Below are 27,190 nucleotides of genomic sequence, written 5' to 3' on the forward strand. Positions count from 1 at the left end.
TCTGGTAATACCTTGTATCCTGTTCCGGCGACGGTAACGGGTAAGGGGTGTTACAAAGTGGTTTCGGGACCGCTAAACCGAGTCACCGAAATGTTTGAACGTAATATTTATTGTCTAGAATATGTATTTATGAATGTGTGAAAATTTCAAGCTTCGATTTAGTCGATTGTATGTGAATTCAGTTATTAGGACTTGTGTGACACTTTTGAAATGTGATAGGCTAATCTATAAGGACCTAATAGTGCATGTAATCAAAGGGGAGGACTTGCATGTCAAATTCCCCCCCCCTAATAGCTAGTGGCCGGCCATGACAAGGAATTATGGGCAAAACATGTCATGAAACATGTTGTGTAAGTGTTTTATGTTGGAATAAATAAAATAAGGGGTATGGGTAATAAAAAAATGGAAAAAAAAATGTGTGTGAAGGCTTCTCCCCCTCCCCATTGCCGTGAGTTGAAGAAAAAGAAAAAAAAAATTGTTCATCCTTTCTTTGAGCCAAAACTAGGAAGAAAAAAAAGAGAGAGAAAAGAAAAGCTTCATCCCTTGGTTCTTCTTGGCCGGTTTGAAAGGAGAAAGGTTGTAGATATTCGGCCATATTTGCATCTAAGTTAAGGTATGTTTGATGTTGTGCCATGAAATTCATGCATGTTTTTAGTTGCTAGCTTGATGTTCTTATTAGCCCATGGTTCAAATCCTTGCTATGTCATGGGGATGATATTCGGCCAAGGTGGATTTTGTGTTCATGCCATTGCATGCTAAATATGAAGCTTGTTGATGATATATGTGATGGTGGGTTGAGGACTCTTGGATTTTCTTTTAGCATTTTTGAGTGAGACATTAAGTTCTTTGTTTAACCATGACCGAAATTGAAACGGTATGGTGTTGTGGTGTATTCGGCCATGGTATACCCATAAGCATAATTTATGCATATTGCATGGTAGGTAAGATTTGAGCTTTGGATATATGTTTATATTTGGTTATAATCAACTTGAGATTCGGCCCTTGCACCTACATGTATATATGTTTGCACATGATGTATTGGTATGACATATATACTATCTCAAGGTATATATTTACTTGTGATGATGTTTCGGTTATGAAGTGAATGATAGATGTGTATTGAGCTACAATATGTAATGCATTAGTTAGTAAAATGTATGCCATTCATGTGTGGTATTAAACATGTAATTGGCCTCAACACCAACATGCATAATCGGCCACATGAATGAGTACCTAGGTTGATGTGTTGTTCGGCCATGAGTAAGCATGTTGAAGGCTTTATCTTGACTTAGAAAATTCGGCTAAGGAGAGTACTAACTAATGTGTTGAGTTTAATTCATGAATTCCGTACATATGTGACTTTAATGTCTAACGAATATATGTGGGCTAAGTACCTTGAATTCCTCTTGTCGATGCTCAAATGATTAAAACAATTTATTTGTTAAATTAAGCTCAAGAGCAAAGGGGGACTAAATCCGATAAAGGGAAGGAAAAAGTGGTCGAATAGCCATCGAAATTGTTCGACAACATCCGAGGTAAGTCTTTGAGTAATGACCCTACTTGAATTATATTGAAATGATTTGTCATATTATGGCGGATAGCCGAATGTGCGTAGGGACTATGTTGTAAAGTCAATTCAAATCATGCTCTTTGTGTGTGGCTATTGAGCCGAAATTGGAAAGGTTGGATAAATGTTTTGTGTTTGAGCCTTAGTAACGAAAATGAAATATGGATGTGTCGTGATTATTGATACATGTGTACATGAGCATTAGAATGATACCCGGGCTAAGTCCCGAAGGCATTTATGCTAGTGACTATATCCGGGCTAAGACCCGAAGGCATTCGTGCGAGTTGTTATATCCGGGCTAAGACCCGAAGGCATTCGTGCGAGTTGTTATATCCGGGCTAAGACCCGAAGGCATTCGTGCTAGTTGTTATATCCGGGCTAAGACCCGAAGGCATTTGTGCAAGTTACCAAATCCGGGTTAAGACCCGAAGGCAATTGTGCTTGTGGTTATATCCGGCTAAATTCCGAAGAAACTCGGTTTGAAGGTGAGCGTTTTGGTGCTGTAATAAATTCAATTAATACGCTCGAAAACCCAAACGATAAGGTATGTTTGCATGTGCATCGGAAAAGTTGATTCGTTTGAAATAGTATTCGTTCAATCGACTAACGAACTTTCGGCTCTTAGATAGGTTGATACCTTGTGTGTGTTTATGTTGATGAAGTGTGAAGTAAGCATGATTATGAGAATGTGTATTACTAAAGTGATTCATTTAGCTATGTGAATGTAATACTTTAGTCAAAACTGATTTCATTACTTGAGACTTACTAAGCATTAAAATGCTTACCCCGTTGCTTTGGCTCTCTATTTTATAGATTTTGCTCGTTGGCTATCGGATTCGGGATCATCGAAGTCGAAGTCATCCACACTATCAAAGCCCCCTTTTGGTACAATTTTGGTTGAGTTTTGAAATGGCATGTATAGGACTACCCTTTTGTTGTTTTTTTTTTCAAGTACTTGTTGCGATGTATGTGTGTACAGCCATGCGAAAATGGCTCGTAGAAGTGGAGTATGGCCTTAGACCATTTGTGTTTATGTATGTATATATGGTTTCATGATGTGACTATGGACTGGAATGGAAGTGTTGGGCAATGATCAGCCCTTGGAATGGCTAAATATGATCATAGGTGGACCTATGTATGACAAAACTCTAGTTGGTCCATGGAAACCACGAATTAGGTAAAGTTTACCTGAAAACAGATGCTGACAGCAGCAGTGGTGTGGATGTGAAAAATCACTAAAAATATCAGGAATGGTATTAAATAGTGAATAAATTTTGTAAATGAACCTTGATGAATCTACTTTCATATGGAAGAAACGAAACTGTCATATGAGTTGTATGTTAAGAGATATTTAGGTTTTCGTGAAACAGGGCCAGAACGGTTTCTGGATTCCCTGTTCCGACTTTGGAAATTCATTGTAAATTAACCAGAGATAATTAGGAGTCATGCCATATATGTATAGATTCCTCCTTGAGTCTAGTTTCTATAGAAACAAATGGCATCAGTATTGAAGCCATGTACAGGTAGATATCCAATTCGTAATGCATGAAGGTCAGTGTAGTCGAACCCTGGATTAGGGGAGACTTTAACTAATAAACTGTACTAATTGGCCCGACCAAAAATTCTAGAAAAAAATATGTTGATGGACATATGAGTCTAGTTTCAGGGAAAAATTACGAAACTGATTTTCGAGTTTTAAAACTCAAGATATGATTTTTGAGGCGACAGTGATGCAGTAACCAGCTAGTTTGGAAAATTTTTTAAATGGACTGTGAAAACAATTAAGTTAAGTCTGTGTGCACCTTGTGTTCGACTCCGGTAACGGACTCGGGTACGGGGTGTTACATGCACTTTAGTCCCTAATCACAAAAATCACAAAATACACAAAATTTCTTTGCACACATGCCTAGCCGAATTCTCATAGTGTTTGTACAAGTCCATATATTTCATTTATTTCTCATTTTAATCCCTCAATTTACAAATCTTACAATTTAGCCCATTTTACTCAAATTCATCAAAAATTTAAAGACAATATATGTTAACCCAAAACATATCTTTCATATACTATCATCAAACTTCACAAAGCTCACATTATCAACAAATTCTGATATTACTGTCTCATAATATCATTAGGCTCCCACGTAGCTTCATCAATACCGTGTCTATGCCACATTACTTTTACCAACGAAATTTTCTTATTTCGTAGTTCTTTAATCTCGCGAGCTAAGATACGGATCGGTTCTTCTTTGTAGGTCATATTAGATTGAATAGCAATCTCAAATGATGGAATCACATGCAAAGGATCAAATCTATATCGTCGAAGCATCGATACGTGAAACACATTGTGAATCTTTTCTAGCTCAGGTGGTAACAACAATCTATAAGCAACCGACCCAATATGCTTGGTAATCTCATACGGCCCGATAAACCTCAGACACAATTTTCCTTTTCTACCAAATCAAAGTACTTTCTTCCACAGTGATACTTTCAAAAATAGTTTGTCGCCAATCTCAAATTCAATATCTTTTCATTTCAAATCTGCATAAAATTTTTGATGATCAAAAGCTGCTTTTAGACTATCGCAAATCACTTTTACTTTTTGTTTAGTCTCTTTTATCAAATCAACCCAGTGAATCTTATTCTCGCTGAGCTCAGTCCAATACAGAGGTGTATGGCATTTGCAACCATATAAGGCTTCGTACAGTGCCATTTTAATGCTCGATTGAAAACTATTGTTATAAGCGAATTCAATCAAAGGTAAATACTGTTCCCACAAACTTTCAAACTCAAGAATGCAACACCTCGAGTATCTGAATAATCCATTCAGATTGACCATCCATTTGCGGGTGAAAAGCAGTACTGAAATGCAATTTTGTACCCAAATCATCTTGCAATTTCTTCCAAAATCGCGACGTGAATCTTGGATCTCTGTCTGATACAATAGAAAATGGTACACTGTGCAGCCTCACAATATCAAAAAGGTATAACTCAGCTAACTTATCAAGTGAGTAATCGAATTGTACCGGAATAAAATAAGTTGATTTCATCAATCGATCAACTACAACCTAGATTGCATCTTTCTTTCTCAGACATAAAGGCAAACCTGAAACAAAGTCCATTGTCACTTTATCCCATTTCCATTCCAGAACCATAATCGACCGAAATAACCCAGACAGAACTTGATGTTCAGCTTTAACTTGTTGACAAATTAAGCATTTTGAAACAAAATCAGAAATATCTTTTTTCATTCCAAACCACCAGTAATGTTGTTTCAAGTCATTATACATTTTCGTACTACCTGGATGTACCGATAACTGACTGTTGTGAGCTTCATTCAAGATCATTTGAATCAACTCTGGATTTCTTGGACCATAAATTTGATCTCAGAACCTCAAACAATCATCATTATCAACTCTGAAATCTGAATCCAAATCTAAATTACACTAAGCTCGTTTTGCTAAAATCTCATGATCAATCTTTTGAGCTTCGATAACCTGTTGAATGAATAACGGTATTGCTTTTAATTCTTTTAATTCGGCTAAAATCGAATCATCATTGGACACAACCAAATGAGCATTCATCACACATAGAGAAAACAGTTATTTTTGACTCAAAGCATCAGCAACAACATTTTCTTTGTCTTGATGATAATCAATCACGAGCTCATAGTCTTTTAGCAATTCTAGCCATCTTCTCTATCGCAGATTCAAATCTTCTAAGTCATCAGATATTTCAAACTTTTATGGTCAAAATATACATGAAATTTCTCACCAAATAGATAGTGGCGCCAAACTTTCATAGCAAACACAATCGCAGCTAATTCCAGATTGTATGTCAGATAGTTCTTTTCATGCGGCTTTAACTGTCTCGAAGCATAAGCAATGACTTTGCCTTCCTGCATCAAAACACATCCCAAACCATTTAACGAAGCATCACTGTAGATCACAAATTCTTTACCCGATTCGAGTTGTACTAACACTGGAGCTTTAGTCAAAAGGGCCTTCAACTGATCAAAGCTTTTCTGACACTTTTCAGACCATTCAAATTTCACGTCTTTCTGAAGTAACTTCCTCAACGGAGTAACAATCATCGAAAAGCCTTTTACGAATCATCTATAATAATCGACAAGTCCCAGAAAACTGTGAACTTTAGAGACATTTCTTAGAGGCTTCCAATCCAAAATAGCTGAAATTTTTTTTTGGATCAACTCGGATACTTGATGCTGACACTATATGGCCCAGAAAACTGACTTTTCGAAACTAGAATTCACATTTGTTAAACTTCGCATACAATTGCTTATCTCACAAAGTCTGTAGCACTATTCTTAGATGTTCAGCATGCTTGGATTCATCACAGTAATAAATCAATATGTCATCAATAAATACAACAACAAATTGATCTAAATAGGGTCTAAAAATTCTATTCATCAAATCCATAAAGATAGCAGGTGCATTAGTTAATCCGAAAGGCATAACTAAAAACTCATATTGCCCGTACCTTGTTCTGAATGTAGTTTTTGGAATGTCTGAGTCTTTTACTTGCAACTGATAATAGCCTAATCTCAAATCTATCTTCAAAAATACAGTAGCTCCTTTCAATTGATCAAACAAATCATCAATTCGAGGCAGAAGATACTTATTCTTGATAGTCACTTTATTTAATTGACGATAATCTATGCACATTCTCATCGTATCGTCCTTCTTTTTTCACAAACAGAACAGGAGCACCCCAAGGTGAGAAACTCGGACTCGCAAACCCTCTATCGGTCAACTCTTGCAACTGGGACTTTAATTCTTTTAACTCAGTCAGAGCCATTCTATACAGAGTTATTGAAATCGGAGTAGTTCCCGGTACTAACTCAATACCAAATTGAACTTTTTGGATTAGAGGTAATCCCAAAAGTTCTTCAGAAAACACATCAAGGAATTCACAAACAATAGACACTGATTCAACTTTCTTTTTAGACATTTTCGAGTCAATCATATAGGCAAAATAGGCTTTACAACCCTTTTTCACAATACTTAGAGCTTTCATTGACGAAATCACAACTGGCAATCCATTTAAATCACCAGATTCAATTCGAACTATTTCATCATTCTTGCATCTCAAATCAATAGTTTTTCATCTGCAATTTGCAATAGCATCGTGCAAAATTAGCTAATCCATACCCAAAATTATATCAAACTCAACAAAAGGTAATAACATCAGATCGTCTGGAAAACAAATGTCTCAAAACATTAACGGACAATTCTTGTAACACCCTTTACCTGTACCCGAGACTGGGACCAAGTACGAGACGTTACCAGACATGAACTCGAACATTTTGGAGAAATATGGGTTATAAAAATTTTGTTCCAATTTGAACCCAATCGAACATCTTAGTGTCCCTAATATAAGCTTACGAGGCCCAAAACATACATTGAGAAAGGTTTGAGACTAAACCGAGGACCTGAGAAAGTTCTTGAAAAATTTTCTAAGTTAAGCCTTACACGTCCATGTAGAGGCAATGCACATGCCTGTGTGGTTTGACACACGCCCGTGTCCTCTACCTGTGTGGAATTAATTGAATTTATTTTCCATTTCGAACCTACAGGTGTGACAACTCTAATTTGACCCTAGTCAGGAAGTGGTTTCGAGACCACAAAACTGAGTCACAAAATTATTTAAATGCTCTTTTCTATGTTTATTATATGTGAAGTATCATGTGTGAAAGTATCATGTCTAAATTTTGTCATTTGAATGTGAAATTATGGAAAAGGACTTATGTGATAAACTTGAAGAATGTGTTAGGAAGAAATGAGGTGATCGAATAATGCATGGCTTATTAAAAGGGAGGACTTGCATGTCAAATTGTCCAATTTAAAGTTAGTGGCCGGCCATGATAATGATGATTTGTAATATATGCATTTTATATATATAAGAAATATAATTATTAAATGTTTTATAATATGAAATAAGAATTAATAAAACAAAAAGGGGTGAAAAAGAACAAAGTTTGTTCATCTTTGTTCTTCTTTAGCCGAAAAACCAAGTAAAAGAGAAAAGGAAAAGTTTCTAAGCAGTTCGGCCATGCTTGTAACTAGATTGAGGTATGTTTGATATTATTCTTTGAAATTCATGTATATTTTAAGTTGTTAGTTTGAATTCTACCTAGCCCATGGTTCAAATTTTGCTATTTGATGGAGATGATATTCGGCCATGGATGTTGTATTTCTTGGTTGGGTTTGTTAGTAAATTGAGATAAATAGAATGAAATTACCATTTGTAAATTGTAAATGTGAGATCATCTTTAATTGAATTGAAAATGTCCTTGTGCTATAATCGTTTAAGCGGTTAGAAAGATTGCCGAATATGAATTAAAGAGAGAAATGAGGTAAATGATGAGTTTGAGCTTGTAAATGATATATGTGATTTAATTGAGAATTTATAATTGACTAAAGTGATCATTGTGTAATTATTTATATATTTTTATTTATTTATAATGGCCGAATGTAGCATGAATAAGGATGTGAATAAATTGTAGTTATAGAGGTTGTCAATGAAAAATATGAGATGGATGAGCTAATGCCGAATGGACTTGTGGAATTAAGTATTAAAAGATTTTTTTTAATTAATTAGTTAAGTGATATTCGGCTATATGAATAGCATGTGCATTGGATGTTATATTACGGTCTAAGAGTGGTTGTATGAAAGTAAGGTTAATGAATGTAGTAGTGCTATGTGAAGTGTGTAAATTACATGACTTTGATAAGTGTTGTTTGTGTTTTGAGACTTATCAATGTTTTTTTTTATGTGCCGAATGTGATTTTGGATGAATGAGATGTGATAATTATAGTATTTTATAATTTGCCGAATGTGGTTTTAAATAATAGAGATGTGATAAGTTGAATTTGTTAATCAAGCTCAAGAGCATAAGGAGCCAATTTTGGATAAAGGGAAAGCGAAACTAGTCGATTAGTCAATCCGTAGTTATTCGATAAAATCCAAGGTAAGTTCTTAAGTGTTTGTGTTTGATCATGTTATATGCTTAAGAGTTGAATAATCATAATTAAGAAGATGTTTGATTGTATATATATATACATATGTTCTTTGTGTTGAATGAATATTAAATTAAAGTTATGAGCCGTATGTGACTAGCATATCTAGTCGACTTTGATACTATTAAATGATGTACTATGATATGTGTTCCAATGTGGAAATTAAACCCTATGTGGTTGAAAGGATGAAAATCTTTGTTCATAGATATGTGTTTCAGTTATACGTAATTGAAGTATAAGTTATGAAAGTATGAAAGAACAGGTGAATTGTTTATCGAAATGTGATATTCGGGCCTCGGCCTAGCAAGCTTTAAGCTGGTGAATAATATTATTGGGCTTCGGGCCTAGTAGGCTATAATGACGGTGAGATAATATCGGGCTTCGGGCCTAGCAGGCTATAATGCCGGTGAAATGATATCGAGCTTCAAGCCTAGCAGGCGAAATGCCAGTGAATGAGTTCAGACTTAAAGTCTAGCAGGTTTCGTACCGGTGATGAATTCGGGTTTAAAACCTAGCAGGCTAAATGCCGGTGATTTGATAAAAGTCTAAGACTATGAGACCTTGTGTTAAATCTGCAATTGAATTCGTTCAATACATTAAGTTGGCCAGGTATGTGATATATACTTATACATGTTAAATCGATTGGAATTGAATCATGAATGTGAAATGAGAAGCATAGGTGAAGATGTCATATGTGTATGTGTGTATTCGGTCATGGTGAAAGGTTATATGAATTATGTGAAATACCATGTAGATATGAATGACGAAAGTAACTGTGGTTATGAAATGATACAATGGTTAAATTCGGTTGAATTAAAGTTGACACTGAAGTATTTAAATGCGTATGTCATATATGTGAGTAAGGGTAAAACCATCGTAAATTATCGATAAGGGTGGGCTATGTGCGGAACCATCTAATAATTGCTAATTTGAACGGTTGTGTGCGAATCATTGAGCATGATGTATTGTATTGAGATTATGCTTAAATGAAATTATAGATATGTGATGAAATTGATTGGTGATATACATGTTTAAATAATATGAATGCAAAGAATGTGTGAAAGAGTAAATTTGTAATAAATCTGATTGGGACAGCAGCAGTAATGTGATTTTGGAAAATCACCATAAATTTTGGGAGTTGAGTTGTAAGCTGAATAAATTATGTAATTAAAGCTTAATGAGTCTAGTTTCTTATAAAAGAAACCACGTAAGCAAAAGAATTGCTGATAATGATATATTTGAAGTGGCATGAGACAAAGTCAAATGACTTCAGGGTCCCCTATTCTATTTTTAGAAAATCATTATAATTTGTACAAAAATGGTTATAAGATAAAATTTATATGCTTAGACTCCCTAATGAGTCTAGTTTCAAATTAAATCAACAAGAACATATTTTGAATTTTGTACAATGAGAAATTTGATTCGTAGTGAAGAGTGGTCAGATTAGTCAAACAGTGAAGCAGGGGAAACTTTAAGAAAAATCTGGTATTGATTGGCCAAACCCAAAATTCTGAAAATTTTATGGATAGAAGATATATGAGTTTATTTTTAGGGAAAATTAATGGAAATTTATTTTGAGTTTAGTAGCTCCAGTTATAAATAATTTAGTGACTGCTACTTAGGAAGACAACTTGTAGTGAATTTGTGATTATGTTGTAAACATTGATAAAACTTGTTAATGAGTTGCTTATTGTTTTCTTAGGAACTTACTAAGCGTAAAGCTTACTCCCCTTTTCTTTTCCATATTCCTTAGGGTTGCCAGGTTAGCTCGAGTTGGTGGCCGTCAGAGATATTATCATATTGTCAAGTCTACGCTATCGGCGTAAGTAAATCTTAGTGTTTCGAGTCTATGGCATGTATAGGGTTGTAAAGTTGAGTATGTAATATTATGATTAAGCCAAAGACTTTGGCTTGTTATTAGGGTAGTTTGATTACTCATATGTTTGTATGTTATTATCTCCTGTGATGTGGTTTATAGCAAGTATATTTAGAATTTGAATTGTGATTCATTGTTGAGTAAGTAAATGATACAAGACTAAGATATTGGTAAATATTTAATAATGCCTCATGAATGTTTTGGGGCCTTGTAAGCCCGATTAAAGGATAATATACGCGTGTATGAAAAGTCTAAAATTGATCAAAAATTTTTACGGCCTAGTTTTAAATAATTGGTTGAGTTTAAACCTGGTAGCACCTCGAACCCTGTTGCAGTGAGGGATACGGGCGAAGGGTGTTACAAGAGGGGTTTTCACACGGCCAAGCAGACGCCCGTGTCCCTAGCCCTTGTCCTTCACACGGTCTAGATATGGCCATGTGGTTGTCCATGTCCAAAAACTCGAGTATTATGTTTATGACGTCAGCATGCATTTAGAGGCACACGGCCAAGACACACATCCGTGTGCTAGGCCGTACCCTCCACACGGTTGAGACACACGGCCGTGTCTTTACCCGTGTGTTTACTACCATGCATTCTGACTTAATATTTTTAGGTACAGGGGACACACGACCATTTCGCACGCCCATGGGTGGTCCGTCTGTCATACATAGCATAGACACACGCCTGTGTGTCCACCCGTGTGGACCTTGTTAGGTTATTTTCCAAGCCTTAGGTCACCCTCTAATAACCATATCCACTTATAGTTTTCAGTAACACTTAACATGGTCTAATTATACTCTTAAATGGCCTTAATATACCTCATTGCATGTAAACCTCATCTCATCGATTTTTATACATGCTAGGTTGTCCCCTTTATATTAAGGATTTCCATGAATTGTAACTCAATTAAGACTGCATTGTTATCTTAACTCATTGCCAAAATTGTTGCCTAACCACCCCATGTGATTTGGTCATGCTACATATGACTAATTGTAATACACCATATATAATCATCACAAGGTCATAACCTACACCAACATGAGCCAATTTCCATGGCCATATACAAGTGAATACGTGTACTTTTATAAGCATTCATATTGACTAATCAAATGACACATATAACAAAATAACAAAAGGCCTATACGTGCCATTGAACAAAATAAGAGTATCTATATATCAAAGAGAGACCATATGATAGTGTGTTGACTCTCCAACCGTCTCCTAATCTTCGCGAGTCCACGAGCTCTGTAAGACAGGGAAAAAAGAGGGGTAAGCATTTACATGCTTAGTAAGCCCGAATAACTGGAAAGAAAACTTACAGATTATGTAACACCCTGAATTTGGGCCTAGAAGTTTTGGGCCTTGAGTATGGGAGCGGTTGAAGGCAGCTTATAATATTCTGTTGTGCATGTAAATTTCGTTAATGAAGGCTTGTTTTAGTGGTTAATTGTGCTGAGAAGTGTTGGAGAAGTCCTGGGTTCAAACCTGGACTCTAGCAAAAATTTTGGTTTAAGGTGAATCAAGCCCTGGGTGTAGTAGGTAGGCCTTAAGAATATTGTTGGAGAAATTGTGACACAAAAAGCCTTGTGGCTTAGTGGCAAGTAGCGTGTGGAGCATTTAAGGGAGGCATGGGTTCGGATCCCATGGCAAGCAAAGAGCATTTATTTTGCTGACAGGGGGCGGCAAGAGTTGGTGTTGAATTTAAACTCTGATGATGGAGGGATCCCACATCAGGGAGCTAACATAAAAGTGGATGCGAAGCTGGCTTTAAATAGAGAGAACCATGAGGAGAGTAAAGGTACCTTTCTTGGCTGATCCCTTTCGCTTTATGGCGTGCTCGTTTGGGTTGGGCATCGGCTAAGAGTACTCAGAGCGCGGATTAACTCCAGTCTCCTATCAGGTGTGTATTTTCTCGCTACTCTAGCTGTAGGATGGCTACTTCGGGCCGCGATGGGCCCAATGAGCCTATGGGCCCAATTGGATAAGTTGTTTGATTGTGTAGTAAATATTGGACTAGGTTAGGTGAATCTCATATCTGTGGCTAGATTTCGGCAAAAAGGGCCACACGAGCGTGTGGGCCTATTTGGACCGAGAATAGGCTTTAGGGCCATTCGTATTATTATCCCTGTTTAGAATACTTTAGTTTACCAAATTACCAAAATACCCCTAGTTTGTAAAATTACTAAAATACCCTTGGTGTAACACCCCGAACCCGAGACCATCGCCGGTGTCGGACACGAGGGGTTAACAAGCCAAATCCACATATTGCACCCACCAATTTGACATTTCAGACAGTGGAAATCTGCGTCATTGTCGCCTTAAAAATCATATCTCGAGTTTCAAAACTCAGAAACTGATTCCGTAAATTTTCCCTGAATTTAGACTCATATATCCATCCATGTATTTATTTTTAGAATTTTTGGTTGGGTCAATTGGTACAGTTTATTAGTAAAAGTCACCCATGTTACAGGGATCGACTGCTCTGACCTTCGCACGTTACAACTTGAATATCTCCCTGTACAGGGCTTTAATACTGGTGCTGTTTGTTTCTAATGAAACTACACTCAAAATGGAATCTTCACATATAAGGCATGACTTCTAATTCTTTCTGGATAATTTATAGAAAATTTTTAAAGTCGCGACAGGGGACCCAGAAACCGTTCTGGCCCTGTCTCACAATAGCTTTAATATCTCTTAACATGTAACTCCTATGACAGTTTGTTTCTTCCATAAGAAAGTAGACTCATCAAGGTTCATTTACATAACTTATTCACTATTTAATACCATTCCTACAAATTTTGGTGATTTTTCAAAACCACACCACTGCTGCTGCCAGCATCTGTTTTCAAGGTAACCATTACCTATTTCATGATTTCCACGATTCAATTGGCCCTTTTTGCATACATAGCACAAAGTGTGATCACGATTAACCATTCCAATGGCTAATCTTTTCAAACAATTCCATACCCCATAATGATCATCATACAAACGATTATAGAATCATACTAAAAGCGATATAAGCCATTTTCGCATGGCTATCCAAGCTTACACAAAACCGAAAGGTACATGACCTTCAACAATAGGGTAGTCCTATACATGCCATTTCAAAGTTCAACCAAAATTATACCAAAATGGAGGCTTTGATAGTGTAGATGACTTCGACTTTAATGATCCCAAATCCGATCGCTAACGAGCAAAATCTATGAAACAGAGAGCCAAAGCAACGGGGTAAGCATTTTTATGCTTAGTAAGTCTCAAGCAATAAAATCAGCTTTAACTAAAGCATTACATTCACATAGCCAAATGAATCATTTCATTAATACACATTCACATAATCATACTTACTTCACACTTCATCATTATATACTTTCACAAGATATCAACCAATTCAATAGCTGAAAACTTCGTTAGTCGATTGAGCGAATGTTACTCAAACATATCGACTTTTCCAATGCATATATAAACATACCTTATCCTTTGGGCTTTTCGGCGTACTAGTTAAATTTATTACAGCAACCAACGCTCACCTCCAGCCCAAGCTTCTTCAGAATACAACCGGATATAACCACATGCACGAATGCCTTGGTCTTAGCCGGATATAACGACTTGCACAAATGCCTTGGTATTAGCCCGGATTTAACAACTTGCACGAATGCCTTGGTCTTAGCCGGATGTAGTCACTAGCACAATTGCCTTGGTCTTAACCGGATATAATTACTAGCATAAATGTCTTGGGACTTAGCCGGATATCATTCAATTGCTCATGCACACATACATCAATAATCATTACACATCCATGTTTCATTTTCGTTACTAAGGCTCAAACACAAACATATCACTAGCATAATCGCCTTGGGACTTAGCGGGTATCATTCAAATACTCATAAACACATAAATCAATTATCATTACACATCCATATTTCATTTCACATAATTAGTGTAGGGTCATTTCTTGAGGACTTACTTGGATGTTGTCGAGCAGCTTCAACGGCTATTCGATCACTTTTTCCTTCCCTTTATCGGATTTAGCTCCCTTTGCTCTTGAGCTTAACGAATACAAGTAGAAGTATTCAATATTTTCTCAATAATGTTTACTAGTCAATCACATTCGGCATCTCATATCATCTCACTTTATTATAATTTATCATTCAACCTTTGAACCAAATCGCCATTATATGGCCACATATACATACATCCATATATTTAAGCTCAAGAATTTTAACATAACATCAAGTGCTCAAATTACTCATGTGGCCGATTATACATGGTCATAAATACACAAAATCAAAAATAATTTCAAGGTTTTCACCCTATACATGTACTAGGCGAATGTACATGCAAATTTCACAACATTCTTCAACAAATTTCTTCTTTAAACAAACATATTTATCACTTTCTTCATCACCAAAATATCATGTGCAAACATATATACACATATAGGTGCAAGGCAATTTCAAGGTGTCCATAACCATCCAAAGCACAAATTTTAACTAACATGCAAGAAGCATAAACCATGCTCATGAATGCTTCATGGCGAATACATCACAATCATGCCCTTTCAACTTCGGTCATGGTTAAACAAAAAGAAAACTCAATGTCTTACTCAAGATTGCTACAAAGAAATTTCAAGAGTAGACAATCCATCATTGCATGCATCATTAGCAAGCTTCACATTTAGCATGCAATGGCTTTAACACAATAACAACTTTGGCCAAATACCATTTCCATGGCATAACAAGGATTTGAACCATGGCTAACATGAACATCAAGTTAGCAACTAAAACATGCATGAAACTCATAACACAACCTCATACATACCTTAATCTTGATGCAAGTTTAGCCAAATCTCCTTCTAGATCTCTTCTAAACAAAGAAAATGAAGCAAAATCTCTTCTTCCTCTTAGAATTTTCGGCCAAAGAAGGAGGAAAAGATGAACAATTTTTTGTTTTTCTTTCTTAGTTACACGGCAATGGGGGAAGAATGCTACACACATTTTTTTGTTTCTCTTCCCACATCTAATTATTTTATCACTTAATACATCATGCATTAACAAAACATGTCATAACATGTTTTCTTTGCCCATAATTCCTTGCTATGGTAGGCCACCACCTATAAAAGGGGAATTTGACATGCAAGTCCATTGTTTTGCATGCATGCTTTAATTAGTCATCACACATTTCCCTATCGTATTTTCAAAGTTCACTACTAAGTCTCTTCTAGTGAAATTCACCTTTATAACACTAAATCAATCATCAAAAAATGTCACACATGAGCACACACATATTATAGGCATCAAAATAAATTTTAAATTATTTTTATGCCTCGGTTTTGTGGTCCCAAAACCACATTCTGACTAGGGTCAATTTTGGGCTGTCACACTTGGTTTATAAAATCACCAAAATACCCTTGGTTTGTAAAATTACCAAAATACCTCTGGTTTGTAAAATTACCAAAATACCCCTGGTTTGTAAAATTACCAAAATACCCCTAGTTTGTGAAATTACCAAAATACCCCTGATTTGTGAAATTACTGAAATACCCTCGACCTGTAAAATTATTGAAATACCCTCGACTTGTAAAATTACCAAAGTACCCCTGATTTACAAAATTACGGTTTTACCCTTGATTTACAAAATTACCGAAATACTCTTGTAGGGTAGAAATACTGAAATACCCTTGCAGGGTAGAAATACCGAAATACCCCTGTAAGGTAGAAATACCGAAATACCCCTGTAGGGTAGAAATACCGAAATACCCCTGTAGGGTAGAATTACTAAAATACCCCTATAGGGTAGAATTAACGAAATACCCTTGTAGGGTAGAAATACTGAAATACCCCAGTAGGGTAGAATTACTAAAATACCCCTTTAGGGTAGAATTACCGAGATACCCTTGTGGGGTAAAATTACCATTTTATCCCTAGGGTGTTAAATGACTGTTTTGCCCTTGTGGGCAAGTGACTGACTTGGACTATGTGGTTGAGGGATTTGATTGTAAATATATGTTGGTGATATGAATGACTTGACTGTGATTGTTTGATTCAAATATGGATATGATATTCTGATTTTGTATGTTGTATGCAATGACATGTATATCTGTTGCATGGGATATGGGTTATATTGATGGAGGAAGCATTACAGCGACCTCATTTGCAATCTGGTGGCCTCGCCACATATATCTGTTCTGGTGACTTCGTCACAATATCTGGTAGCCTCGCTGTAATCTGGTGGCTTCGCCACACACACACACACACACACATATATATATATATATATATATATATCTATTACAGTGGCCTAGCGAAATATCATGTCTGGTGACTTCGTCACAATATCGCAACCTCACTGCAAATTCTGTAGTGTGTAGCGGATGGGTGGGTTGAGTTGTCTCCCCACATGGTGTAAGGTTGGTACGGGGGTGTATACGGATGGATTGGGTTGGGTTTGCATTCACATTCGATTACGATTACATTACGTGATCTGATTACGATTACATTACCTAATTCGATTACGGTTACGATTACGATTTTGTTACACGATCTTGATTCGATTACATTACCTAATTCTGATTCTAATTTTGATTTTGATTTTGTCACCTGATTTTGATTTTGATTTTGATTCTCATTTTAATTCTAGTTCTGATAATGTTTCATATTTTGTAACGGGCTAAAGCCCATCTGGTACTGTCTGTTATAGTGGGGTAAGGCCCAATTGATACTGAAACTGTAAGTAAGGCTGGGGCCAAACTTTTAATTCTTATATGACTGACTGTTCCTTTTATAGTAGGGGATTTCACACTGAGTTTTCGTAAACTCACCCCGTTTATTAACCTTTCAGGTAATTTCCAACCTTAGACGGATCGGAGCTGCGAGGGCCTCGGAGGAAGCCACACACATTGTTTATGTTATAGTTTTGATTATTGCTTTTAAATGTTTTTATGTGGGTTGTAGTAAAGCCGTTGTAATTTTTTGGATTTCAAATTTGGAATTTTATTTATTGTTCTTATAATTGCTAGTATTAGAACACGGTTTTCCAAAGCAACTACTGTTGTTCAAAACATCACTTAACCGCAATTGTTTTTAAATTAAGCTTCCGCAACTGTCAAGATTTTTTACAAAGTTGTTACGAATGTTATTCAGCTGAGGTTTTCTAACAAGGTTTAAAGAGGGTACAAGTTTTTAATTATTAAGAAGGGTTTTTAATGGAAACATGGTTTCCGAAAAACACTTCAATGTGACACGCCAGATTCAAGCCAAACTTCCAGGCCGGGTTTGGGGTGTTACATTTAGTGGTATCAGAGCCTGGATTGCAACAACTTGGCTGTGGATTGTGTTTTCAAAGGTTGAGGTTCAGAAAATTATTTTCAACCACGTACTCGGTTTGAAGTATTTCTCTTAAAAGTGTGGCACACCGAGTCTCCTATTTGAATCCGTAAGTCTTCGAATACTTTTATGCATTTAGAAATTGAAATCTGTGGATTTTAGATATTGGTGCGAATTTAAATTTGGTATTTATTTTGTGGATGTGATGTTTGGATATAGAAATTGTATATATGTGTGATAAATATGTATGCGCTTGGTGAATAAGTGTTGTATGTATGAGATGTTTCAAGTTCTAGTTGAAGTGTGATAGTGATAGTAGGATCGAGTCTTGTGACGATAGCGTAGTGGGTAGATGTTACACGACTACCATGTTAGATGGAAATTTGGGGGACGAAATTTCTTTAAGGGAGGTAGAGTTGTAACACCACAATTTGGGCCTAGAAGTTTTGGGCCTTGAGCATGGGAGCGGTTGAAGGCGACTTATAATATTCATTGTGCATGTAAATTTCATTAATGAAGGCTTGTTTTAGTGGTTAAGTGTCTTTGAGAAGTGTTGGAGAAGTCTTGGGTTCAAACACGGACTCTAGCAAAATTTTGGTTTAAGGTGAATCAAACCTTGGGTGTAGTAGGTAGGCCTTAAGAATATTGTTGGAGAAATTGTGACACAAAAAGCCTTGTGGCTTAGTGGCAAGTAGCGTGTAGAGCATTTAAGGGGAGGCATGGGTTTGAATCCCATGGAAAGTAAAGAGCATTTATTTTGCTAACAGGGGGTGGCAAGAGTTGGTGTTGAATTTAAACTCTGATGATGGAGGATCCCACATCGGGAGCTAACATAAGAGTGGATCTGGCTGGCTTTAAATAGAGAGAACCATGAGGAGAGTATAGGTACCTTTCTTGGCTGATCCCTTTCGCTTTATGGCATGCTCGTTTGGGTTGGGCGTCGGCTAAGAGTGCTCAGAGCGCGGATTAACTCCAGTCTCCTATCAGGTGTGTATTTTCTTGCTACTCTTGTAACACCCCGAACCCGAGACCGTCGCCGGAGTCGAACACGAGGTGTTAACAGACTTCAAACCACTTATTGAGAATTTCCCAGACAAGCTGCCAATCTGTGTACTAGTCACTTCAAAAATCATATCTTGAGTTTTACAACTCAAAAATCAGTTTCATAATTTTTCCCTGAAACTAGACTCATATGTCCATCTACATATTTTTTTCTAGAATTTTTGGTTGAGCCAATTAGTACAGTTTATTAGTTAAAGTCTCCCCTGTTGCAGGGATCGACTACACTGACCTTTGTGCGTTACGAATTGGATATCTCCCTATACAGGGCTTCAATACTCATTCCGTTTGTTTCTATAGAAACTAGACTCAGAGAGGAATCTACACATATATGGCATGACTCCTAATTATCTCTGGTTAATTTACAATGATTTTCCAAAGTCGGAACAGGGGATCCAGAAACCGTTCTGGCCCTGTTTCACGAGAACTTTAATATCTCTTAAAATACAGCTCATATGGTCGTTTTTTTTCATCCATATGGAGATAGACCCATCAAGCTTCGAGTACGTAATTTTTTTAGCTATTAATTCCACTTCTACTATTTTTAGTGATTTTTCGATCTCATATCACTGCTGCTGTCCGCAACAGTTACTGCAGTAGACTATGCCAATTTCATGAATCCTTCCTTAGCCTTACTACTCATCCATCATATGTGACACAAATTATGGCCACCTTATCAAAATTAAGGTTTCTAAGACTCGTGGCTATAGATTCTAGCATCCCACTCAAACGACCACATAGGCCATTTTCACATGGCTTAAAGTTTACAACCCAAAATTTAACAAAACAAAATAGCTCATACATGCCAAATGTTCTCCTAAGTCGACTAAGAAGACAATACCAAAATTGCTCACGGGTGTGATGACTTCGTTGTGATTCTGAACACCCAAAAGGAGACGAGCCCAAGGAACCTAAAATGGGTGACAAGAAAACACCGAGTGAGTTTATAACTCAGTAAGTCATAAGCATTCCACGACCATCCATTAATAACATTATCATAAAATGAAATAATGAAACAAGGCCAAGTGTTCTAGCCGTCAACTATACCATAGTTCCTTAGATCCTTCGGATCAATCTCATACCAAGTCATACATTTACATTTCATATACTATTCAATAGGATATTTGAAGCAATTTCCATACATCATTTCATTTCCGCAACAATCATGCAATTGAAATCATCACATAGATTTAAATCTTACCAACTCCACCCCGAGCATGAACATAGCATCTATTAGCCATGAACACAAGGTACTTACTCTTTCCGCTGTCCATACTCATCTCGATAGAGTCACACCTCCATATAAATATTCAATCGGAGATATATGTAGAGTTCGCACACATAGTGCGTAATACTCAATCACGCACACTTAGTGCCACGTGATTCAAGCCCGCACACATAGTGCCATATAGTCCCAACTCGCACACTTAGTGCCGTACATTACAAGCTCGCACACTCAGTGCCAATCTCGTCACCCTACACATCTATTTCTCGCACACTTAGTGCCGAAGCATACTTCCTACACATTTCACTATCTCTTTTACGTTCAACAACATCATCTTTTCATACACATGCATTTGTATATATTTCATCTCATTAAACACAATTGCATAGATATTACAATCATTTAAGCAATATCAAATATATGCTTAATGACTTACCTAGTGTTGGGTAAAATAGTCCAAGTCGGCTACTCGATGACCTTCGCCTTTCCCTTGCTTGATTCTCCTTCTTTAACTCCTTGAGCTTAATCTTGATGCAAATATAGCCAAACCTCTTCCTAATCCTCTTCCAACCCAAGCATGAAGCAAAATTCCTCCCTTCCCCTCTAGTATTTTCGGTCAAGAGAGAATGAAATGGATGAGCAAAATTTTTTTCTTTTCTTTTCTTCCATGTACGGCAATGGGGGGGTTTCACTCACACACACATTTTTTTTTCTTTCCTTATTACCCATACTTATTTGTTTATTGTTTCTCCCTAATGCACCAACAAAACATGTTTCATGACATGTTTAGCCCATACTCCCTTGTCATGGCGGCCATCACTTGTAAAAGGGGTATCGACATGCAAGGCCATTGTTTTGCATGCATGCTTTAATTAGTCATCATACATTTCCCCATCATACTTTCAAAGTTTTCTAATAGGTCCTTTCTAGTGAAATTCACATTTATAACTCTAAATTAAAACATCAAAAATGTCACACATGAGTTAACACATGTTATAGGCAATAAAATAAATATTAAATTATTTTTATGCCTCGGTTTTGTGGTCCCGAAACCACATTCCGACTAGGGTCAATTTTGGGCTGTCACAACTCTAGCTATAGGATGGCTACTTCGGGCCGTGATGGGCCGAAAGGGGCCATGTGGGCCCAATGGGCCTACGAGCTCAATTGGATAAGTTGTTTGATTGTGTAGTAAATATTGGACTAGGCTAGGTGAATCTCATATCGTGGCTAGATTTGGGCTAAAAGGGCCACACAGTGTGGGCCTATTTGGTAGAGAATAGGCTTTAGGGCCATTCGTATTGTTATCCTGTTTAGAATACTTTAGTTTACCAAATTACCAAAATACCTCTAGTTTTTAAAATTACTAAAATACCCTTGGTTTATAAAATCACCAAAATACCCTTGGTTTGTAAAATTACCAAAATACCCTTGGTTTATAAAATCACCAAAATACCCCTGGTTTGTAAAATTACCAAAATACCCCTAGTTTGTAAAATTACCAAAATACCCTAGTTTGTGAAATTACCAAAATACCCACGATTTGTGAAATTCTTGAAATACCTCGACACAGTAAAATTATTGAAATACCCTCGACTTGTAAAATTACCAAAGTACCCCTGATTTACAGAATTACCGTTTTACCATTGATTTACAAAATTACCGAAATACCCTTGTAGGGTAGAAATACCGAAATACCCTTGTAGGGTAGAAATACCGAAATACCCCTGTAGGGTAGAAATACTGAAATACCCCTATAGGGTAGAATTACTAAAATACCCCTATAGGGTAGAATTAACGAAATACCCTTGTAGGGTAGAAATACTGAAATACCCCTGTAAGGTAGAATTACTAAAATACCCCTATAGGGTAGAATTACCGAGATACCCTTGTAGGGTAAAATTACCATTTTCCCCTAGGGTGTTAAATGACTGTTTTGCCCTTGTGGGCAAGTGGTGACTTAATTTGTGTGGTTGTGGTTTGATTGTATATATATGTTGGTGATATGAATGACTTGGTGTGATTGTTTGATTCAAATATGGATATGATATTACGATTATGTATGTTGTATGCCATGACATGTATATACATTGCATGGGATATGGGTTATATTGATGGAGGAAGCATTACAGCGGCCTCATTGCAATCTGTGGCCTCGCCACATATATCTATTATGGTGACTTCGTCACAATATCCGCGACCTCATTTGCAATCTGGTGGTTTCATACATATATATATATATATATATATATATACTTACTCGTGGCCTAGCCTCAATATCTGTATCTGGTGACTTCGTCACAATATCTGGTAGCCTAGCTGCAAATTCTGTGGTGTGTAGCGGATGGGTGGGTTGAGTTGTCTCCTCACATGGTGTAAGGTTAGTACGAGGGTGTATACGGATGGATTAGGTTGGGTTTGCATTCACATTCGATTACGATTACATTGACGTCGATTACGATTACATTACGACATCGATTACGATTACGGTTACGATTACGATTACATTACACGATCTTGATTCGATTACATTAATTAATTCGATTACGATTACGATTTTGATTCTATCACCTGATTTTAATTCTAATTCTGATTCTCATTTTGATTCTAGTTTTGATAATGTTTCTTATTCTGTAATGGGCTAAGGCCCATCTGTATGCTTGTCTGTTATAGTGGGGTAAGGCCCAATTGATCTGGCCGTAAGTAAGGTCAGGGGCAGGACTTTTAATTCTTTTATATGACCTGATTGTTCCTTTTATAGTAGGGATTTCTGCGAGTTTTCGTAAACTCACCCCGTTTATTAACCTTTCAGGTAATTTCCAGCCTTAGACGGATCGGAGTTGCGAGGGCCTCGGAGGAAGCCACACACATTGTTTATGTTATAGTTTTGATTACTGCTTTTAAATGTTTTTATGTGGGTTGTAGTAAGGCTGTTGTAATTTTTTGGATTTCAAATTTGGAATTTTATTTATTGCTCTTATAATTGCTAGTATTAGAACGCAGTTTTCCAAAGCAACTACTGTTGTTCAAAACATCACGTAACCGTAATTATTTTTAAAATAAGCTTCTGCAACTACCAGGATTTTTTACAAAGTTGTTAAGAATGTTATTCAGCTGAGGTTTTCTAACAAGGTTTAAAAAGGGTACAAGTTTTTAATTATTAAGAAGGGTTTTTAATGGAAACATGGTTTCCGAAAAACATTTCAATGTGACATGCCAGATTCGAGCCAAACTTCCAGGCCGATTTTGGGGTGTTACAGATTAATTAGCATGCATCCATAGTAGGCAATAAAATCAACAAGCTTGAAATAGTTTCCCTATCACATGCACTCAATCAACAAGTTAGTCTCATAACAATGCACTATGTAATTTGTCTTAGATGAGCTCATCATTCAACGTTTTCATTTTTATATCTCATGTTAATCCCGTTGAGTTTCCTGGAAATCTCGATAGATTACCCATTTACCGTCAAGTCATAAGAGCAATCATTTCATGTATGCACTCTCGCGAACCTCGCATCTTACGGTGGGATTACCAGTCCAGGCTAAATCCTCCGTAATATCAACTTATAAGGTGATGTCAGGATTACCAGTCCAGGTTAAATCCCTTATAGCGACAAACACCCTTAATAAGCTTGGATCTGAATCAGTCCAGGCTAAATTCAGACCCTAATCGGATTACCCGTCCGGGCTAAATCCACAATGCATACATATTCTTCGAAAGGCTCAATCACTCAAGGAATACCTGTCCATGCTACATCTTATCTATATTTGAGATCAACGGATTACCTGTCTAGGCTAAATCCTTTCTGCAACACATGCAGGATCTCAAGTCACATGTAAATCATAGTTTATCAATCGGACTCCCTTTTTAACCTCAACCGGGACATTTACCTTAATGTCATTATTAATAACACATTTCATGGACTTTCATGGCATCATAAAATACAATATTCATACATTCATAAATCATGCAATTAGGTATATTATGAGTTTACTTTAAGTTATTCGAACTTACCTGGTATTCATCTCAGTTTCGTGTTTCGATTATTCTGAAACCTTTTGTTTCCCTTGATCGACCTCCGAAATTTGTTCCTTGGGGTCTATAACAATAAAAATGAATCATTAATACTTCACATTATTCCTTTCGAGCCTAAATTTCACCCCTGGACAAAATGACCGTTTTGTCCTTAACCTTTCACATTTTTACGATTTAATCCTTATGCTCGTATAATGAAATGCATGCAATTCCCACCTTACCCAAGCCTAGCCGAATGTTTTTCCCTCTTATGGCAACCCACATCTTTCCATTATTTTACATTTCTACCACATATTTTACACATTTTGCAAAAAGGTCCTTTTAAGGGTTTTTCATGAAAATCACCTAAGAAAATATGTTTAAGACACATCCAACATTCATATTCCTCCATAAAACATCAAAGAATGAACATGCCACACATGGGTCTCTTTGCAAACATGATTAAAATATGGGTAGAAATGGAAAGAGTAAGCTACCGGGATTTCAAAAATACAAAGAACATTAAAAATGAGGCTTGGGAGCACTTACTTTTGAGCTTGAAAATGTTGAAAACCCTAAATATGGAGGAATTGAGAATTTTGACTAGATGAGGGAGAAGAATGGCTGATTTTTTCCTTCATTTTCCCATTTTATTTCATTAATTAGCCAAATGAGCAAAATGCCCTTAACCCTTTTCTTTCAAATTTCATCCATACATGCCCATTTTTGTCCAAGAACATAGAAATTGGGCAAATTTCTTTTTAAGACCTTCTAATTAATAATCTAAAAAACAAATCATACAAATTACTTATAGAATCACAAGTTTTACAGTTTATTCGATTTGGTCCTTAATTTCCAATTGGACACCTTACTCATAAAATTTCTTCATGAAAGTTTAACACATACATATTATCATATTCTTTCTAGACCTCATAATAATCATAAAATAAATATTTCAATGTCGGATTTGTGGTCCCGAAACCACTGTTCCGACTAGGCCCTATTTCAAGATGTTACATTTCTCCCCCCTTAGGGACTTTCATCCTCGAAAGTCTTACTAGTACACAGGTTCTGATATTGGCTTCTCATGGTTTCTTTTGGCTCCCATGTAGCCTCTTCTACACCATGTCGATGTCATAAGACTTTTACCAAAGCCATATCTTTATTTCTCAACTGTTTAACTTCACGTGCCAAAATCTTGACCGGTTCTTCACCATAAGTCATACCTGGTCTAATTTCGATCTCCGTCGGTGAAATCACATGAGAGGGATCAGATCGATATCGCCTTAACATAGATACATGGAGTACATCATGAATCTTTTCCAATTCTCATGGCAATGCCAAGCGATACGCTAATGGTCCAACTCTTTCCGGCCAAATCTCAATACCTTTTTCCATGGAGGTACTTTCAAGAATACTTTATCTCCGACTTGGAACTCAATCTTTTTTCTTTTTAGGTAAGCATATGACTTTTGTCTATCTAATGCCTCTTTTAAGCAATCACGTATCACTTTAACCTTTTCTTCAGTTTCCTTGATTGGATCAACTCCATGAATCTAACTTTCCTTAAGTTCTATCCAATACAATGGAGTTCAGCACTTTCTACCATACAAGGCCTCATAATGCAGCATCTTCAAACACGTTTGAAAACTGTTGTTGTAGGAGAACTCTACCAATGGTAGGTATTTTTCCCAGCTGCCTTGAAATTCAAGGATGCAACATTGCAACATATCTTCAAGAATCTAAATCATCTGTTTAGACTGACCATCAGTCTGTGGGTGAAAAGTTATACTAAAACTCAACCAAGTACCCAAGGCTTCTTGTAACTTTTTTTAAAATCTCGAAGTGAATCTCGTCCCTGTCTGAAATAATCAATAATGGCACCCCGTGTAATCTCACAATTTCAAATATATACAAATCGGCCAACTTGTCAAGTGAATAATCTATCTTTACCGGAATAAAATGAGCCGACTTTGTCAACTTATCAACCACAACCCATATAGCATCTTTCTTTTTTAGGGTCAATAGTAATCCTGTCACGAAGTCCATAGTGATTCTGTCCCACTTCTATTCAGGGACCATCACAGGCTGTAGTAAACCAGGAGGTACTTGATGTTCAGCCTTGACTTGCTGACATATCAAGCATTTCGATACAAATTCGGAGATGTCTCTTTTCATGCTATCCCACCAGTACATTTTCTTCAAATCATTGTACAGCTTGGTACTTCCCAGATGAATAGAAAAACGACTATCATGTGCTTCTTACAAAATTCTCTGAATAATTTCATCGTTCTTCGGTACACAAACTCTGTCTCTAAACATTAAACATCCATCCGGACCAATCTGAAAGTCTGATTCAATGCCTGACTCATATTGAGTTCTTTTAGATTGTAAGTCATTATCATTAGTCTGAGCATCATAAATTTCCTGAAGATATATCGGCCTAGCCCTTAGCTCTGCCAAGACTGAACCATCATCAAGCAACGCAAATCGAGTGCCCATGGCCATCAGTGCAAACAAAGATTTTTTGACTAATGCGTCGGCGACCACATTCGCCTTTCTCGGGTGGTAATCGATGATCAGCTTATTGTCTTTAATTAATTATAACTGTCTCCGCTGTCTCAGATTCAATTCTTTTTGAGTCAGCAAATACATCAAACTCTTGTGGTCTGTGAATATACGAGAAGTCTCACCATATAAGTAATGCCTCCAGATTTTCAAGGCAAAAACAATGGCAGCAAGCTCTAAGTTGTGTGTTAGATAATTCTTCTCACGTGGCTTCAACTGACGTGAAACATAGGCTATCACCTTGCCATCTTGCATAAGCACACAACCCAGTCCATTTAAAGATGCATCACTGTAGACCATAAATTATTTTCCCGACTCGAGTAATACTAGAATAGGGGCTTCAGTCAGCAATGTCTTCAACTTCTAGAAACTCTACTGACACTTTTCTGTCCATTCAAACTTAATATCTTTCTGTAGCAACCTCATCATTGGAGTCCCAATCATGGAGAATCCTTTCACAAATCTTCGGTACTAACCGGCTAAGCCCAAAAAGCTTCTAACCTCGGCTACATTTTTAGG

This window comes from Gossypium arboreum, chromosome 3 (assembly GCF_025698485.1).
Source record: "Gossypium arboreum isolate Shixiya-1 chromosome 3, ASM2569848v2, whole genome shotgun sequence".
NCBI lineage: Eukaryota > Viridiplantae > Streptophyta > Magnoliopsida > Malvales > Malvaceae > Gossypium > Gossypium arboreum.